At 44.5% G+C, this 19,483-nt stretch overlaps 2 long non-coding RNA genes across 2 annotated transcripts in view; one reads left to right on the top strand and one right to left on the bottom strand.

Moving 5' to 3' along the window:
* Positions 1 to 1,150: 1,150 nt before the first annotated feature.
* On the bottom strand, positions 1,151 to 11,171 carry LOC145536309 (uncharacterized). Its single transcript, XR_014075747.1, has 5 exons — positions 10,949 to 11,171; positions 8,982 to 9,161; positions 5,021 to 5,146; positions 1,914 to 2,104; positions 1,151 to 1,747 (listed from the first exon to the last, which is right to left on the bottom strand). It is a non-coding gene; the product is annotated as an uncharacterized LOC145536309 (long non-coding RNA).
* A 22-nt stretch (positions 11,172 to 11,193) lies between these two features.
* Positions 11,194 to 19,483, top strand: part of LOC145536308 (uncharacterized) — a 29,067-nt gene continuing 20,777 nt past the window's right edge. Inside the window, exons 1-3 of the long non-coding RNA XR_014075746.1 lie at positions 11,194 to 11,289; positions 13,298 to 13,458; positions 15,526 to 15,706. This is a non-coding gene — a long non-coding RNA (uncharacterized LOC145536308). The remainder of the gene's footprint in view (positions 11,290 to 13,297; positions 13,459 to 15,525; positions 15,707 to 19,483) is intronic.

Below are 19,483 nucleotides of genomic sequence, written 5' to 3'. Positions count from 1 at the left end.
CTTCCATTCAAGCCATGCTTCTTGAAAGTGTAGACCCCAGGAGCATCCTCACCTGGTTACCTCTCGATTCCTCCTCCATGTGCCCATTCACCAAACATCCCCTTGCCAACATCTCCCAACAGCTCCAGGGGACAAACCATAGTACCCAGTGATGTATTGTGCCACAGACACATGCTGTTTTCAAAATCAGTTTCCTTGGTCGGAGTCTGGGAAAGCAGCCCATCATGGCTTTCCCCTTACCTTTCAGTCCATTACTTCTAAGTCTCCTTGTCTGTCCATTTACTTTGATCCCTTCCTAAATCTTGGTTTTGTTTTCCTCTGGTTTCCAACCTATGCTCCGTGTTCTTCCATTCTATACATGATCTTTGGTGACCACTTCACCCCCCAGAGCTTTTAATCATCTGACTTGTTTTCATCAGTATTCCGCTGTATGCTGGTGGTTTTTCCTATCACCAAATCTACAAAGGATATCTCAACTGATCCCTGGATCCCCCACAGGCCAAGACGTATGGGGCATCTGCACTCAGATGGCCCATAAGCCCTGCACCCTGGTGTTAGCCCCCAGGCAAACGTTCCCTTCTCATGGATGGGCACTGCCATCCACCCGATTCCTTAAATCACAATCCCAGGCATGCTGCTGGGTGTGATCTTTACTGTGCCACGACTCCCCTGGAGCTGATCTGGAAAAGCCTGACCCGAGATCTTCCTGTTGCCACAGGTGGGGATCCGTTCCTCTGAGAGGACTTGTTCCTCCAGACACACTCTGAAGGTGTCCCGAGCACAGGCCATCACCCTGTCTTGGATCTCCGAGATTACCCAGGCACTGTAATACACTTGAGAGATCAAAAGCCCTCTCTTTAACAAGACGACGAGTCAGGACACAGCAGTGTAAGCCCACCATTGGGGAACGTGCCAAAGAATATCCAGAAGAGATCCCTAAAGGAGAACCTTTCCAGAGGTGGGTCTTCATGGGTGTGCACCAAACAAGGGATTCCTTAACTGTATTTTTCCCAATAAACATCCTGTTCCTATTTCGTCTTCATCTGAGCACAGGAGTTAATTTGATAACACAGGAAACAGTTTAAAACTGCAACTGAGTTCAGGCAGCAGATATGCTTAGAGCCAATCCTTCTACATCAACATCAACAGCTACAATTCTCAGCCATCTTTAATCTTCGAAGTAGTATTCTGATCTGTCACATGAAGTTATCTCCACAGTGTTTTAGAAATGTATTCAGCTAATTAGGCACAAGGGATCCTGACAAGAACTAAAACATACTGAGTTTCACTAACAACAGCAGGGTTTTAACTGTAAAACTTTGGATTCAGGAACACGCAGCAGAGCAAGCACAAGGTCAGTTTTCAAACGAGTATTAATTTGGGCAAGTTGTCCCTTTCCTCAGCCTCAGATATCTGTCAAGCATCGCGGGTCATGGGGAAAGCCTGCTTTCCTTGTCAAGAGGAGTCGCAAATTTTCGATCTTCGATTTCCTTCTGTAAGAATGGGTTCTGTTTTCACAGCTGCAATCTTGGCTTTCATAAGAGAACTTTTTCAGATAATGCTCAGGCCAGGGCCACCTTCCAGAGCTACTACTTCAGACTCTCTGGGGATGTCCTGCCAGCATCAGCTCTTCTATAGCCTCTCCAGGGGGCATCTGATGCACAGTTTAGGTTGAGAAGCATATCGCATGATGATTCACCCGTCCTGGTTTTACACAGAATCCTGAACTGAGGAGCCATGTTTGCTACTAATGAAATTAAAAAAAATTATTAAGTGTCTTCCCTTCTGAGAGGTATTTTGACGTATTTATTCACAGCCATGTTTAGAACAATTTCAATGACTCGGTGGTGTGTTATGCCCCCAGGTCCCCTTCCTTACCAGACACTCAGGCAGATGGAGGGGAGGGAACGCACCTCAGTCCTGGCAGCAGAAGGAGGATGGATGGAGCTCCGTTGTCTTGGTTACTGCTCTGCTGAGCATCCCTCCTGGGTTGCTGAGCTCAGGCAGGGGGCCTCACACCAGGCTACAGGTATTCCTGTGACCACAGGTTGGAGCTAAGGGCTGAGATCTGTTACCAGGGAAATGGAAGCTGGGTCCACGTGATCTGAGAAGAATGGGAAACAACTAAGTAGAATTTCAGATGCAAGGTGGGTTCTGGGAGCCTGTCCCGAGCCATTGACTTGTGGTCACACAACGGGCGCCTGTGCATAAACACAGAGACACACTGGTCGTGTGTGCTCACTGGGGATTCTGTCCTGACGTGCACAGCAACTGTCTCTGGAGGGAGCATCTAGCACATGTGGAGGAGGCCGGACCCAGAACATGGAAGGAGCAGGGGCACTCCTCCTTGTTACAAATGCAATGGCATATCTTTTCCCACATGTCTCACTTGGACATCTGCATTACCTTCCTGAACTGCTTTACTGAGGTAGAATTACATAGCACAAATCACACCCATTCGATGCTTCCAGGGCAGTGACATTTAGTAACTTCACACAGTGGTGCAACCACCACCACAGTGCAGTCGTGGAACACTGCCAGCGCCACAAAAAGGGTCCATGTAACCCATCAGCAGTCAGTTCCCAATAGGACCTGCAGACTCAGGCATCCTCTCATCTAATTTCTGTCTCTGTAGACGTGCCCTTTCTGGGCATTTCATATCAACAGACTCCTGCAGGAAGTGGCCTCTTGTGTCTGGGTTCTTTCTCTTAGCATAAGGCTTAGGAGGCTCACCCATGTGGCAGCAGAAAGCAGAAGTTCATCACTTTTCATCCATCTGTGCTATTCCACTGTATGGCTACAGAATACTTTGTTTACCCCTCTCCAGCTGACAGACTTTTAGGCTGTTCCACTATTTGGAGATTACAAACAGTGCTGCTGTGAAAGACATGTAAGGACAAGTATTTGTGTGGATGTAGGTTTCGTTTCTCATTTCTCCATTATTTTATTTCTTGTTTTGCATGGAGCAGAGGCTAGATCCTTCAGTCAGTGTGGAATAGAGGTGGTTGAAGCAGACCTCCTATCCTTGGTCTGGATCTCAAGAGGCAAGCATTCACTCAGACACTACTAGATGTGATGTGAGGAGAGCTGGAAGTTTCTCGAGGATGTTCTTTAGCACAGTGACGACGATCCCTTCTATCCCGAGTTGGTTGACCGTGTTTATTGATTTAGTTATTTACTTATTCATCATGAATGGGTCTTGAATTGCGTCAAATGCTTCTTCTTTTTCTGTCAAGATGACAGGTGGTTTCTGTCCTTCATTATATTAATACACTGTTTCCCATAACTGAAGTTGAGTGTTGGTCCAATACTGCAATCCCAGGATAAATCTTGCACAGCCCTTTGCAAATGCTTCTTGATCTGGTTTGCTAATACTATGTTGAGGGTGTATGCATTGGTATTCATGATGTATGTGGGTCTGTATCTTTCTGGTGATGTCAAGTTTGGCTTTGGTACTGGGGTAATATTGTTCTTATAGGATGAGTTAGGAAATGTTCCTGCCTCCTTTCTGCCTACTCAGGAAGAATCTTTGAAGCATGGGTGTTATTTCCTCTTTAAATATTTGATATATTTCACTAATGAAACCAGGAGGCCCAGGACGTCCCTTTGTGGGAAGGTCTTTAAATGAATGGTTCAGTATTGTTGCTTGCTACAGGTACATTCAGATTTGTTATTTGGCCACTGCATTTAAGCCAACTCCCATCCAGTATTCTCTGGCCTGTTGGTTCCTATGGCTTGGTCTCTGGCCTAGAATTTGACATGCTGGACATCTCTGCACATCACAGGATTCTGCCTCCTACTCTGTAACTGGGGAGAGTATGCTGTCTCAGAAGTGACCCCCAGATCACCAACACCTAATAGGCAGATTGGGGAGACAGACTCTGAGGTGGGGAAGGGGTGGCACTGCTGATATCCTCATTTACAGCCGCCCATCCATCCTCCGGGCATCCTCATGCAGGCTCTGGGTAATCCTGCAGTTGGGACTGGCACAGCAAGGACCCAGAGTACCCTGTCCCTTCCCCCGCCATGTCCACTTCACCCTACCCTGATCCTTGTCACTCCTCTCGTCTCCTAGGAATGCAGCCTCACAGGGGATCAGTGACACACTCGCCACCACATCTAAGGGTGTCAGATCTCCTCTCTGTTTAATGACTCAACTCTCGAGGGCAGGGACTGGCCATGCAATTCCTCCTCACCTCCCCATCTCAACAGCCAGCCTGGCACGGCATGGAGGGGATGTAACATATACAGTGAAAACCTTCATGATTGGCTAAATGAGGGACTGTGGTTGGCGGGATCGACCTGGGTTTGCTCCTGGAGTGAGCCCATCGCATCCCCACCCTGGGGAACTTGTGCCGGGTGGGGATGACCATCCCTGCCCCAGTGCATTGTGGCTAGCATCAGTGACGTATCTTATCCAGACTTGGGGTGCCACCAGCTGTGGACAGACACTGAGGTCACCAGGTCTTCTCACCTCACCCCAGCCTTTACGGAGGGTACAGTTGGAGATGCTCTGTCAGAAATAAACCTGCGCTCATATGGCCTATTAGTCTATGACAAAGGAGCCAAGAATATACATTAGGCAAAATGCTATCGCATTTTGGAGGAGCCTGGGAGGTTACAGTCATGTGGTCGCAAAGAGTTGGACATGTCTGAAGTGACTTAGCATGCACGCACGCATGGCAACTTTACTGAAGAAATAAAGAGTGGGGGCTCTGAATGCAGGAGGCTGAGGTTTGTGGGTCACGTTTCCTCTGGCGGCCTATATTGACTCAGAGCAATCCCCCTAACTTCTCTGTCCTCTGCTTTCTCACCTCATCAATTAGGATTGAAATCTTCGAAAATGATGGGTCTGTGAAGGAGGATTAAATAAGGTGACAGAAAGAAATATACTTGATGTGGTCTGATACCTGGTAAAAGATAAACAAACTTGAAATGCCATGTTATCCCTGCTAAACGTACCCACAGTAACTAAATTTAGCCCCCTGAGTTTCAAGAAGACAGGTCCTGCTTGACTTACCTGCTCCCTTGGAGCTGGGAGACAAGTCTTCCAAGATCAGTTGGGCTCTGAAGCTCTCTGATGAGATAACAAGTTCATACTCCAAAAAATTGACCTGTTCACAGAAAGCCCTTGCATTCCTATACACTGACAATGAAAAATCAGAAAGAGAAATTAAGGAAACAATCCCATTTACCATTGCAATGAAAAGAATAAAATACTTAGGAATAAATTTACCTACAGAAACAAAAGACCTCTATACAGAAAACTATAAAAAACTGATGAAAGAAATCAAAGATGACACAAATAGATGGAGAAATGTACCATGTTCTTGGATTGGAGGAATCAATAAAGTGAAAATGGCTCTACTACCCAAAGCAATCTATAGATTCAACACAATCCCGATCGAACTACCAATGGTATTTTTCACAGAGCTACAACAAATAATTTCACAGTTTGTATGGAAACAAAAAAAGACCCCGAATACCCCAAGCAATCTTGAGAAAGAATGGAAGTACAGGAATCAACCTTCCTGACTTCAGACTATACTACAAAGCCACAGTCATCAAGATGGAATGGTACTGGCACAAAGACAGAAATATAGATCAATGAAACAAAACAGAAAGTTCAGTGATAAATCCTTGCACTTATGGACACCTTATATTTGACAAAGGAGGCACAAATACACAATAGAAAAAACACAGTCTCTTCAACACATGATGCTGGGAAAACTGGTCAACTACGTGTAAAAGAATGAAATTGAACACTTTCTAACACCATACACAAAAATAAACTCAAAATGGATTAAAGACTTAAATGTAAGGGCAGAAACTACAAAACTCTTAAGAGGAAAACATAGGCAGAGCACTCTCTGACATAAATCACAGCAAGAGCCTCTATGATTCACCTCCCAGAGTAATGGAAATAAAAACAAAAATTAAAAAATGAGAACTAATTAAACTTGAAAGCCTTTGCACAATGAAGGAAACTATAAGCAAGGTGAAAAGACAGCACACAGAATGGCAGAAAATAATAGCAAATGAAACAACTGACAAAGAATTAACCTCCAAAGTATACAAGCAGCTCATGCAGCTCAATACCAGAAAAACGAACAATCCAAGAAAAAGTGGGCAAAGACCTAAACAGACATTACTCCAAAGACATACAGATGGCTAATAAACACATCAAAAGATGTTCAACATCACTCATTTTTAGAAAAATGTAAAACAAAACCACAATTAGGTATCATGTCACACAGGTCAGAATGGCCATCATCAAATTGTCTACAAAAAATAAATGCTGGAGAAGGTGTGGAAAAAAGAGAACGTTCTTCCACTGTTGGTGGGAATGCAAACTGGTACAGCCACTTATGGAGAACAGTATGGAGATTTCTTAAAAAACTGGGAACAGAACTGCCATATGACCCAGCAATCCCACTGTTGGGTATACACCCCGAGGAAACAAGAATCGAAAGAGACACATGTACCTCAATGTTCACTGCAGCCCTGTTTATAATAGCTAGGACATGGAAGCAACCTAGATGTCCATTGGTAGATGAATGGATAAGGAAGCTGTGGTACATATACACAATGGAATATTACTCAGCTATGAAAAGGAACACATTTGAATCAGTTCTAATGAGGTGGATGAACCTGGAGCCTGTTAAACAGAGTGAGGTAAGTCAGAAAGAGAAAAACAAATACTGTATATTAACGAATATATATGGAATTTAGGAAGACGGTAGCAACGATCATACATGCAGGGCAGCAAAGGTGACAGAGACGTAAAGAACAGACTTTTCCACCTGGCGGGAGAAGGCAAGAGTGGGATGATTTGACAGAACAGCATTGAAACATATACTATGTAAAACAGATGACCAGTTCAAGTTCCATGCATGAAGCATGGCAGTGAAAGCTGGTGCTCTGGGACAACCCAGAGGCATAGGGTAGGGTGGGAGGTGGGACCCCCGGTTCAGGAATGGGAGGGACATATGTATAGCTGTGGCCGATTCATATTGATGTATGGCAAAAACCATCATATTATTGTAAAGTAATTATTCTCCAATTAAAATAAACTAATGATTCAAAAAAAAAAAGAATCCATCTGCCAATGTAACGGGCAGGCATTTGATTCCTAGTCCAGGAAGATTCCATGTGCCGCAGGGCAACTAATCCTGTGTGTCACAACTACTGAATACGCCTGCTGCAACTACTGAAGCCCATGAGCCTAGAGCCCGTGCTCCACAACAAGAGAAGTCTCTGCAGTGAGAAGCCCGTGCACTGCCACTAGAGAGTAGTCCTCCTTCTCCACAGCTAGAGAAAGCTCTGGCACAGCAACAAAGACTCAGTGCAGCCAACAATAAATAAATAAATAATAAGAAAGAAAAGTGGGCCGATCTCACTGTATGTTCATTTGAAAAATCCAATGGTAGATATTGAAATAGGTACCTCTTTCTATGTTCTTTGAATAATCATATCTTGGGTGAAGCTAACAAAAATTACATCACAGGCTCTATTAAAACTTTAGAGCAGCTTTCTAGGCACTTCTCTTTTCTAGAGAGCTACTTTTCTCAGATAACTGTTACTTAGCAACTTTAGTAACCGGAATTACGGCCACCAGGACATTCAAGGGCAGAAAACATAACACGTTAGGAAGACACGGTTCAAATCCTATGAGCTGCCTGTGACCACAGGCTAGGATGAACACACATCCCAGAAAAAGCCTCTTCATATTTCAGTAACTGAAACCTGTATTTCAACCACTTAGTTCAGTTCTTTAGGGCCACTGCTGTCCCCTTAAAAAAACACTTTGTGTGAAACATTTGGAAAATGCCCTTAACCCAATTCACTCCCAACCACTTTTTACATGTCACAAGGAGTCTCTCACAATGGTATTTCTTCATGTAGAAAGCCAATTCTCAGAAAAAATTGACACACACACACCCCTCGTGAAAAAACACTGAGATTTTAGAAATTGACTCACAACTAACCCATTGTTCATCATTCTTTTCTTGCTGCTTCTCCCTCCATCCACTCTGAGAAATGAATATTTGGCCATGCTATCTGATTTGCCCACCAAGTTTCTCTTACCACACACATGACGTCATTACTAGTGAGCCTATACATAAGGCATTAACACCAGCTGGTCCTATTGAAGTCGCCTACCTAAGGGCAGGGAGGTGACTGGGAGAATAAATTCATCAGAAAGGTAACTGACAATCACACAACGTGAAGTCAGGAGACCGGGCGGGCTCGGGCACAGTGCACATGTACATGGAGAGCAGTGGGAGCACACAGGAGGGCACGGGGGAGGGTAAGGAGTAGAAGCAGCTAAGGAAGCAAGAGGAAGAGAGGAGAGCAGCGGGACAGAGCTCCTGTGGACTTGCCCAAGGACACAGATCAGCGGGTTCAAACCGTCCATCCTGCTGATGGCAGTCTGAGAGGAAGCTACACCTCTCACCTGTGAAATAAAGTAGTCCAGCTCTCTGAGCTGTATTCATCCAACCAGTATCCCCCCAGCGCCCACCTGGTCATCAATGCCCTCAGCACAGTGCTGAAAGCAGCCATAACCTAGGACAGACCTCAGTCTCAGGAGGTAAAGGAGGGTCCAAGATACAGGATAAAGGGGAAGCCAAGAGGGAAGAGACGGACACTAGACACTCCTGCCAGAGTGGGGATAGAAGACAGGATGCCCCTCACCCACTCAAAGGAACAGAAATTTGAACCGAGGATTTTCAGGGTTCACTCACTGACAATTCAGTTGAGAAACAGCTGCTGTAATGATTACGCACTAGGAAGGGGAAAGGAGGGTGTTTCTCTCATACGATAAGGTTCTGGACAATGTGGGGATAAAAAACACAAACAGCCCTGGAGCAACAGAAAACTGACCCCAGAGGTTTGCTCTAGCCACTCGTTTCTTATATGTTGTGTGCAACAAACAAATTGACAGCAAAAGAACAGCTGTACTTCTCTGTGTACCTCACCTTATCGTCACTCATAAGACGGTAATCATGTTTTGAGCACCTGTGGTAAAAGGTCTTCAAGGAGCTCACGGTGGGGTGGGCAGGAAGCCAGACTGAAGACCATGGTGAAACAAGTGTGATGAGAGCCTTGGCCTCAAGAGCCAGTGGAGGCTGGGGTCAGGTTGTGAGGAATGGCTTCACCTGGGGGTGGGATAACATGTAATATTATTGTTCCCATTTGCAGACAAGGGAACCAAATATCAGAGAGGGTGACCATCTTACTCAAGGTCACACTGCTTGGTAGTGGTCCTAACCATTTTTCATTTACGTCTGTTAAAATGTAATGGTCTCTGCACTATTCATTACACCGATCTTTCTCTCTCTCTCCTAATGTCACCTATTTTAACTCACAATCACCACCTTATACATTCCCTTGGCTCTACGTCCTCCTTTATTAGATAAATAATCTGCTGAACAAAGTATAGATTTCCTGTTACCATATGCAGTCTCTCCACTGTATAGATAAAATTTCCTTGCAGGGCACATTGGCCCCACCCAAACTGATGGTTTACACTTAGTTTGTACTGCACCCATATGCAGGGTAAAGAAAATGGATCACTGGGATCTGTAGTTTTACTTACTTATTTCACACAATCTCAAGTATAATTTTAAATGTAGCCAATATTCAAGTAATAACAGTAGAACAACTGCTTTCCTAAAATGACCACTCACGAAAGAGTTCATTGAATGTCAATTCATTCTAGGCAGGAGAGTAAACCCCTTTCACAGGGAGTTGTAGAAATTCTTTCCTTTAAGGAAACCCTTTCTCTTTATACATTTTCTCTGTTGCTGTTTCCCTGAGAGACTCCAGCAAGCAAAACCCTTCGCTTTTCTGTTTCTGACAAAACAAACAAGCAAAGCAACCCTAACACACAGGCACACAGACAAATGTAATCCAACCAATAGAGGTATGTCAAATATAAGGCAATGGTATTGGAAATACAAGGCCTTCCCTGTGGCTCAGTGGTAAAGAATCCACCTGTTAATGCAGGAGACTGGGGTTTGATCCCTGGGTCATGAAGTTCCCCTTGAAAAGGAAATGGCAACCCACTCCAGTATTCTGGCCTGGGAAATCCCGTGGACAGAGAAACCTGGTGGGTACAGTCCATGGGGTCGCAAAAGAGTGGGACACGACTTAGGGACTAATCAACAATAATTGAAATACAAATGGAAACCCCTAACTAATCATATATCCACATTTCTGACCACAGCAGAGATCTACTGTCCAGGATCAGCTGTACTCCAGAAAACCAGACAACCAAAGATACTCTCCGTTTTAAACTACTATACATTACCTCTTGTCGATTCAGGAGATAAAAGTTTTCAAAAGCATTGCACACCAAGGCAGGACTCAAGGAGCCTATTAAAAGTATGTACTTATTCCTATGTCACATCAGGGCCTAACTCACACACTCTTGAGAAAGAATGCCTGCGAAGATTTCAATACGGAAAATGCATTTCCCCTGAAAATACTTCATTCTTTTGTCTCAGTTTGTGAAATGGGGCATGAGGTGAGGAGGGAGGGGATGCCAAGGAAAGAATCGACTTCTGAATCTGAGGGAGGGGGTGCCAAGGAAAGAGTCGACTTCTGAATCTGGTGAACACCGATTTGAGCCCAATTATCCCGGACATGGACCAATGACCACAGGACATTTCAATATCGGCTTAAAAATGGCAACCCCCAACGAGAGAAAGAGAAATAAGTCATATACAGACTGTCCACCCGCAATCTGATACTGAAGAGGTGGGGCATCTGCGGAAAATAACTGTTCTGAGAGCATGGATCCCACTTGGCTAAAGAGGATTCTGGTTCTGTGATCCTAACGCACACCTGGTCGGTCCTAGAGAGATAGATGTCTCCCTCTGGGTGTCTGTCCCTCTCTCTAACCCTTGCTCTCACACGTTCTTTCTTAGGATCAGGTTCTCACCAGCAGGACGCCAATGCAGGGCCTCAGGTCCTCAGCCCAGGCAAGGAGCCTGGAGTGGCGAGAGGCGGGAGGCGGGAGGCGGGAGGCGGGAGGCGGGAGGCGGGTGGGGGTCGGCCTCCCATCCTCAGTGTGTGTGGAATGGAAGGGTAAAGACCACCGAGAGGAGGAGTCCTCCAGCGTCCTATACAGCCTACCCGCCCTTCGGCGGGGAGGAGTCTGTGGGCCTGGGTTGACGTCACAAAGATGCGACATTTACCCCTCCCCGCCTTAGAGAAGGACCTTCCTGGGTATTCCCTGTGTTTTAGTGGATTGAGAGGAAGCCGAGAGTGGCTTAAAGAAAAGTAAGTTCCTCCCCGGGGACGGCGGCAGTAGGGCGGAGATATTCGGGGAAGAGAATGCCCGGCCTTCTCGGCCACGTGCCTGGAGTACCTCTCCCGCAGTTTGGAGGCTAGAAGGGACAATCGCTTCCAAAGTCACAGGAAGCATTTCTGGGTACTGGAGATGACCTCACAGATGACACCTGGTGATGGTCACCTCTTGGGGTTGAATGTGCGGGCTTCTCCCTGACTGCCTGGTAATTTGTGTTGTCGCCTGTCTACGTGAGGAGCAGCTCCTGTTACTTGGATTTTTTTTCTTACCTATTGTTACTAGTAACACACTGCTGCTGCTAAGTCGCCTCAGTCGTGTCCGACTCTGCGACCCCATAGACAGCAGCCCATCAGGCTCCCCCGTCCCTGGGATTCTCCAGGCAAGAACACTGGAGTGGGTTGCCATTTCCTTCTCCAATGCATGAAAGTGAAAAGGGAAAGTGAAGTCGCTCAGTCGTGTCCGACTCTTAGCAACCCGATGGGCCGCAGCCTACCAGGCTCCTCTGTCCATGGGATTTTCCAGGCAAGAGTACTGGACTGGGTTGCCATTGCCTTCTCCAGTAACACACTGAGAAAGACTAAAAACAAACTAATAAAAACACTGACTTTATTCTACCGATTGCAATTGGGAGAGCACCACAGATCTGAAGATCAGACTGTCAGCAAGGTGGTTTTGCATTGTACTTCATTCCATAGAGAGTAGTAGAGAAGTTACAGTGGGGACCTTTGCAGGTGAGAAAACATCTAGTGGGAAGTCTCGTTAATAGAACAGGAAATGATTATCTTTGTGAATAGCTAGTTTCAGGAGAAATGACTTTTAATCTCTGTTACTAGTCACGAGACAAAAAACAAGGAGTTGGATGGTCTATTTCTGCCCTTTAATGACAAGGATTAAGTCTTATCAAGTCAGAGGGGGAAGGGTGGTGCTTTGCATTGTCATTTGGGGAACATGAAAGGCTGCAGAGATTTTCTTGTGACTTTTTTTAGGGCTCAGGTGAAGTTGAACTTAGCGCCAAAAATATGAGCATTTTTAATGCCTGTCCCAGTAAATTCTATAGACAGAGAGGTTCGAACCCCCCCCCATATTAAAATTGGATTGTATTTGCCTTATAGTGTGTGCTAATTTCTGCTGTAGGACAATGGTGAATCAGCTATAAGTATACATGGCTGAACTCTTGAACCTCCCTCCAACCTCACCAACCTCCCTCCCCCAACCCCACCCCTCTAGGTCATTACAGCACACTGAGCTAAGCTTCCTGTGCTATACAGCATCTTCCCACTAGGTATCTATTTTACACATGGTAATCTGTAAATTTCAGTGCTACTCTCTCAATTCGTCCCACCCTCTCCTCCCCTGCTGTGTCCATAATTCTGTTGTCCTTGTCTGAGTCTCTATTCTTGCCATGCAAATAGGTTCGTTGGTACCATTTCTCTAAATTTCTAATTTATGTATTAATATATGTTTTTCTCTTTCTGACTTACTTCCCCTTGTAGAACAGGCTCTAGCTTCATCCAATTCACTATAACTGACTAAAATTAACTCCTTTTTATGGCTGAGTAATATTCCATTGTATATATGGACCACAAATTCTTTATCCACCTATTGACGGACATCTAGGTTTCTTCCATATCCTGGATATTGTAAATAGTGTCGAAGTGTACATTGGGGTACATGTGTCTTTCTGAATTATGATTTTCTCAGGGTATATGCCCAATAGTGAGATTGCTGGGTCATATGGTAGTTTTATTCATAATTTAAAAAGAAATCTCCATACTGTTCTCCATAGTGGCTGTATCAATTTTCATTCTCAAAAACAGTATAGGAGAATTCCCTTTTCTCCACATCTGCTCCAACATTTATTGTTTGTAGATTTCTGATGATGGCCATTCTGACGGGTGTGAGGTGATACGTAATTGTGGTTCTGATTTGCATTTCTCTCATGATGAGCGATGTTGAGCATTTTTTCATGTTTCTTGACAGGTTCTGTTTTTACTCTGGAAGTAATCAACACTTGGACATCCCTGTATAGTTATGAAAAGGTTTTTTTTTTTTTGTAATCTAAATGAAGGAAGCAAAAAGGAATCATTATCACAGAATAGGACCATCATCATTTTCAGCTGAGAAACTGAGTCACAGAGAGTGTAAGTAACCTGCCCAAGGTCACCGAAGGAATAAGTGGTGGGACCTTGATTCAAATCTAGGCATCTGTGGCTTCATCACCTCCCAGCTAGGCAGCCACATAGTGATGGTTTCCAGATCCACACATCAGCCTCAGCACTCTCTTCCTAACTACAGACTTCCCTAGTCAACTGACAGGTCTGCAGGGAGACTGCACTCAACAAGTGCTAGGCAACCTCTGGGACACCGGAGATGCCTTCACAGGGAAGAGAAATGTTAGACTTCTCTTCCCAAAGTGGTTCCAAAGGCCTCTACTCACCCCCTGGAGGGAGTCAGGAGCTACAGGAGGAAGATTTGAGGGTCTAAAGGGGGGTCTAAAGTTTCTCTGAGAGACAGATTGATGGGCTGCCGTTCTACATGCATGTGACAAGAAACACTTGTTCATTTGAATTTATTTTTCTTTTTTGGTTGGCAATACATACTACATAGTGGAAATACACAAAGCAGCTATGTAAAACCAAGCAGGTATATGGATAAGTGATACATTCCCATGTTACCTGGGATTAAGTGACAGTAAAACAGCACTTCTTTGTAAAAGGAGAACATTCTCCTAGGCTAAAGCAATGAAAGAGGAAATTGGTCTTTTTCTTAATTATTCGTCTCATTCCCCCCATCACAGAAAGGCCCAGAGAAGGTAGGTCACTTCCCCCAAGTTATTCTGATAGTACATGTTTGAGTCCCACAGGCAAGGAATATTCAATGTGTCCAAAATGCACCCGTCACCCCCACTCCCCACACAGCTACACCTCCTTTACTATTGCCTGACTCAGTGCAAGGCAGCCTTCTCCCCAGCTGCTTAGGCCAGAGATGCTTAAAGCCATCCTTGCCTGCTGCCTCTCTCTCACCACACTCTCAATCATCAAGCCTCACCTCCCCGCCTCCTAAGTCTAAGTAAGATTCTGTTCCTTCTCTCCATCAGCACAGTGAGTTCCCTAGGCCAGGTCACCCTCGTCTCTCTCCTTGACAAGCACCAGCAATCCTGATGCTTTCCAACACATGGTCTGTCCTGCTGCCTGAGGAAGGGAAGCTTTCTTCAGTGCAATCTGGGCATGACACCCCTGCTTAAAACTCTGCACGGGCTGCCTGCTGGTCTTAGGATACTGTCCATCCTCCTGGACTAGGCGCAGCAGGTCTTCTCTGCCCCCAAATACCTGATCTTCACCAGACCCCCTCCTTCTACTTCACGCCCCATTTGACACTCCAGCCACCCAGACCTCTCTCTGCTCATCAGATGGCCAGTGTGCTCACACTCGTACTCTGTAGCCCCCGGCGCCCCCTCTTGCTCCCTCCCCAACCACATATTTCACAATGTCACTCCTGCTTTTGCCTCCATTTTACATGCCCTTCTTCCCTCCCCATCTGCCTGATTCCTTCTCAGGTTCAGCTGTCAGGCTGAGTAGAGCAATTTCTATTTTTCCTGGGGAGTACCTGGATGAAAAGGCACAATTCACAGAGTGGATATTTTTACCAAATGGAAAGTGTTGGCGATTTCACTATGAATCCCCCTAATGGTCACACATTTTACCCTGCTGCATGATGTGCTGTTGCGAAATGCAATCTGATGGCAGAGTTTTTCTGGGAAAGGCTTCCTTGCTAAGAATAGGATACAGACAGAAAAGCTCTCCTCTTGTTTTATATGGGCCGATTGTTGTGTTTGAATATGGCCTTTGGAATTTGGTCACAGTGTTGGAAGCATAAAGGCATCCAGGATGACAACCTGCTTCACAGTGAGGAGCAATAAACTGATGCATAGAAATTTCAAAATGCCACTTTATGGTGTCTGTGACTCAGTACACGGAACAGGACTTGAACTGTCCTACCCATACACTGTGTTTTGATGAGATTTTCACTATTTTTCACTCTATAGTCCAAACTTCTGTTAGGACAAGAGGAAGTATATTAACACGTCCTCCCTATGCAGGGGTTTTATTTACTAGTCCCTGTGGTCATCGGGGAGGAGAGGGTGAGCTGCCAGCTCAGAATGGGGACCCTCCTAGGGAATGTCACAGCACCTTCTTGCAACTCCTCAGGTGTCTCCACCCAGTGCCATCAACCCATGGAGGGAACTGCCAGTTCTTCTGATGGCCAGTGGAGGGAGCGACCCCACTGCTGCTTCTACCTGCTACAGATTCAACTGTGATGACTGACTTCATTCACTACAACTCCTCTGAGCAGAGCACACCTAAATATGAAATGAAGTGTGTGCCTGTGGTATGTAAAGCCAATTAAAAAGTTGGACACAGCACCAGTTCCACCACCACCTCTATCCCCACCCCATCCAGAGGATGGAGTAGATTCCCAGGGGCTCTGGCATGCCTCCCTCCCCACTGATGCTTCGCTAACACGGGGTGCAGTGTAAATGACTCACCTGGAGCCTAGTTATGGAGCTTGTGGGAGCCGGGCATATGGAATTTTATTCCCCACAGATCCAGAGAGGTAAAGATCATCCCCAGCCTTCTCACAGACAAGGAAACAAGCTGAATGAGCTTAGGTGGCTGATTCAGTAAAGACTGGATGTGGGAGTCACACCCTAGTTCCTCTTGAGTTCAGAGCCAGTCTTTTTTTTTTTTGCTATCTACCAGTTTAACTTTATTTGGACATTTGTGGTAGGAGCTTCTCAGGGAGTTCGACTCAGTAGATGAGCTGGGCCAGTCGATGAAGTGATAGAGGTCTATTTACTAGAGGGTTCTAATTGAAAGCTTCCGTGGTGGCTCAGATGGTAAAGCGTCTGCCTACAATGCGGGAGACCCAGGTTCAATCCCTGGGTCGGGAAGATCTCTTGGAAAAGGAAATGGCAACCCACTCCAGTATTCTTGCCTGGAAAATCCCATGGACCAGAAGCCTGGTAGGCTACAGTCCATGGGGTCGCAAAGAGTCGGACATGACTGAGCGACTTCACTTTCACTTCTGATTGAAAGCATCAGTATTAGGACGTGCAGCTGCTGTGTAGTCTAGCATGCACTTCACATGGTTGGCTGACTGATACTTGGACCTACTGCTGATCTGCATTTCATGGGTTTTGATGCCAAAGGACCCCTGACAGGAGCGGGGGGGGCGGAGAATACAAAGGCTTCAGTTCAGTTCAGGACAGTTGCTCAGTCGGGTCCGATTCTTTGCGACCCCATGGACTGCAGCTCACCAGGCTTCCCTGTCTATCACCAACTCCAGGAGCTTGCTCAAGCTCATGTCCATCGAGTCGGTGATGCCATCCAACTATCTCATCCTCTGTCATCCCCTTCTTCTCCCACCTTCAATCTTTCCCAGCATCAGGGTCTTTTCAAATGAGTCAGTTCTTTGCATCAGGTGGCCAAAGTACTAGAGCTTCAGCATCAGTCCTTCCAATGAATATTCAGGACTGATTTCCTTTAAGATGGGCTGCTTGGATCTCCTTGCAGTCCAAGGGACTCTCAAGAGCCTTCTCCAACACCGCAGTTCAAAAACATCAATTCTTCGGCGCTCAGCCTTCTTTATGGTCCAACTCTCCCATCCCTACATGACTACTGGAAAAACCATAGCTTTGACTAGATGGACCTTTGTCAGCAAAGTAACATCTCTGCAAAGCCAGTCTTCTTTACATTCACAACAACATGCATGGCTTGTGTTTCAGTTACCGAGATGCAAATGTTGTTCCATGAGAGGAGAGCCATCACTGTCCCAATCCCCTGTCCGCTTGTGAAACGCAGGTACCCAGGAGGGCAAAGCCACCCTGCAAGTTCTAAGCCCCTTTGTGTGTGCCTTAGGAGGAGCTGCCTTGCAGCCAAGAAACTGGAGTCCACTGGTGGGAAAGGCTTGCCCCAGAGGCAACAGCCAAGCAGGACTTTAACTTCCTCTGTGGGAAGGCACTTTGGCATACCAGAGAGGCTTTGCAACCAACTCCCACCCCCGGTTATGTCTCAACCAGATTCACAGTTATGAATGTGTCTTAAGGAAATATTCACACATGCACAGAGATGTGTGTACAAGTACAGAAAATTTCTAGAGGAAAATAGTGCCCATTGATAGTGACCACTGGATGGATAATTGAGAGATGAAGATTCCATATTATAACATGGACCCTAAAAGATACATGAGGTACCAATATTTTGCCCTATTCTTTGAGTTATTTTTTCACTTTTTTATGATGTTCTATAAAGCACACTTTTTTGATGAAGTCATTTTAACCTAAGTTTTCATATATTACCTGTGCTTTTGGTGTCACATGGAGGAATCCATTGCCTAACCCAAAGTCATTAAGACACCTATGCTCTCTTATGGGAGTTTTATTATAATAGCACTTACATTTGGATTTCGATCCATTTTGACTTAATTCTCTCTGTGGTATAAGGCTGAAATTCAAATTCATTCTTTTGCCTGTGGATGCCTTGTTGTCCTAGCACCATTTGCTAAAACAACATTCTTTTTCTTCAATTATCTTGGCACTGTTGTCAAAAATTAATGTACTACAGATATGTGGATTTACTTCTAGACTCTTGATTCTGTACCATTGATCTACATATTTATCCTTAGGCCAGTTCCATACCATCTTGGTCATTATAGCTTTGTTATAATGTTTGAAATTGGAATATATGAGTCTTCCAAGTTTGTTTTTCTTTTGTGAAGTTAAGGTATTCTGTGTCCCTGATCAGCCTCTCAATGTCTAAAAAGTATACAGTTAGAATATTAATAGGGATTACACTAAATGTCTGGATCAGTTTGGGGAATACTGCAATCATGACAATATTGTCTTCTAATCTATGAACACAGAATATCTTTCCGTTTATTTATGTGGATACGTGCTCAGTCGCTTCAGCCATATCCAACTCTTTTTGACCCTATGGACTGTAGCCTGCCATGCCCCTCAGTTCATGGGATTCTCCAGACAAGAATACTGAAGTCAGTTTGCCATGCCCTCCTCAAAAAGATCTTCCCTACCCAGGGATTGAACCCTCATCTTCTGCATCTCCTGCATTTCAGGCGGTTCTTTATCACTGAGCCACTGGGGAAGCCCTCCATTTAGTTAAGTTTTCTTCAATTTATTTCAAGTCTTTTTTGTCATTTTCAGTGTACAAATCTTCCACCTCTTTGGTCAAATTAATTCCTAAGTATATTGTTCTTTTTATTCTAACTGGAATTTTCTTACTTACTAGGAGTATTCACTGCTAGTATAGAAATACAGTTGAGTTTTGTACATTGAAGCTGGTGATGATTTCATGCGTGTATACACACTCCCAAATTTGTGGAGAAGTACACATTAAATATGTTCAGCTTTTTACCTGTTAAATATACCACACTAAAGTGGTTTAAAAAACAGAAGTGAAAAAATAAAGGCATCCTAAATTTTAAAAGAGTCAGGGAATTTGTTGGTAGAAGAAATGGCTTACAAGAAAAGCTAAAGGAATTTCTTCAGGCTGCAATAAATGACTTCAGATGTTAATTAGAACCCACATGAAAAGAGCACAGGTAAAGGTAGTTATACGAACACAAAATACTTTATGAATATACATTTTCACTTCTTTCTTCCTGTGTTTAAAAAGCAATTGTATAAAACAGCATCATGTAAATTACTGTTGGGGCAATAACATGTAATATGTAAGATATTTGCCAACAGCAACACAAAGGGGGTGGTTGGGAGCAAAGCTGTATTAGGTAAGGAAACAAGTCTGGATGGTGTCAGATCCACACAAACATATGCAAAGAATCAGAAATGATGACAAAGAAGGTTTATTAATATATATAATATATATTAATATATATAGCTATATACCAGTAGCTATAAATATATATCTAATATTCTGCCTTATATCAGCTTTTCATAAACATGACATTATGTATAATATAATAATGATTAGAGTGTATCAATAGGGTGTACCCTTTATAGATTTACTTTATGTGACAATATGAGGAATAGAGGGAAACCATAATAGAGCGTTATGGGAGTAAAGTTTCTATATCTCATTAGAATTAGTAGAAATTTCAAGCTGATTGTGATAACGTAAGTTTATGGTAGCC

Source organism: Giraffa tippelskirchi, chromosome X (assembly GCF_054371585.1).
Source record: "Giraffa tippelskirchi isolate mGirTip1 chromosome X, T2T-mGirTip1v1.2.pri, whole genome shotgun sequence".
In the NCBI taxonomy this organism is placed as follows: Eukaryota; Metazoa; Chordata; class Mammalia; order Artiodactyla; family Giraffidae; genus Giraffa; species Giraffa tippelskirchi.
Note: the sequence above shows the minus strand (reverse complement) of the source record. Positions and strands in the feature narration are given on the sequence as shown.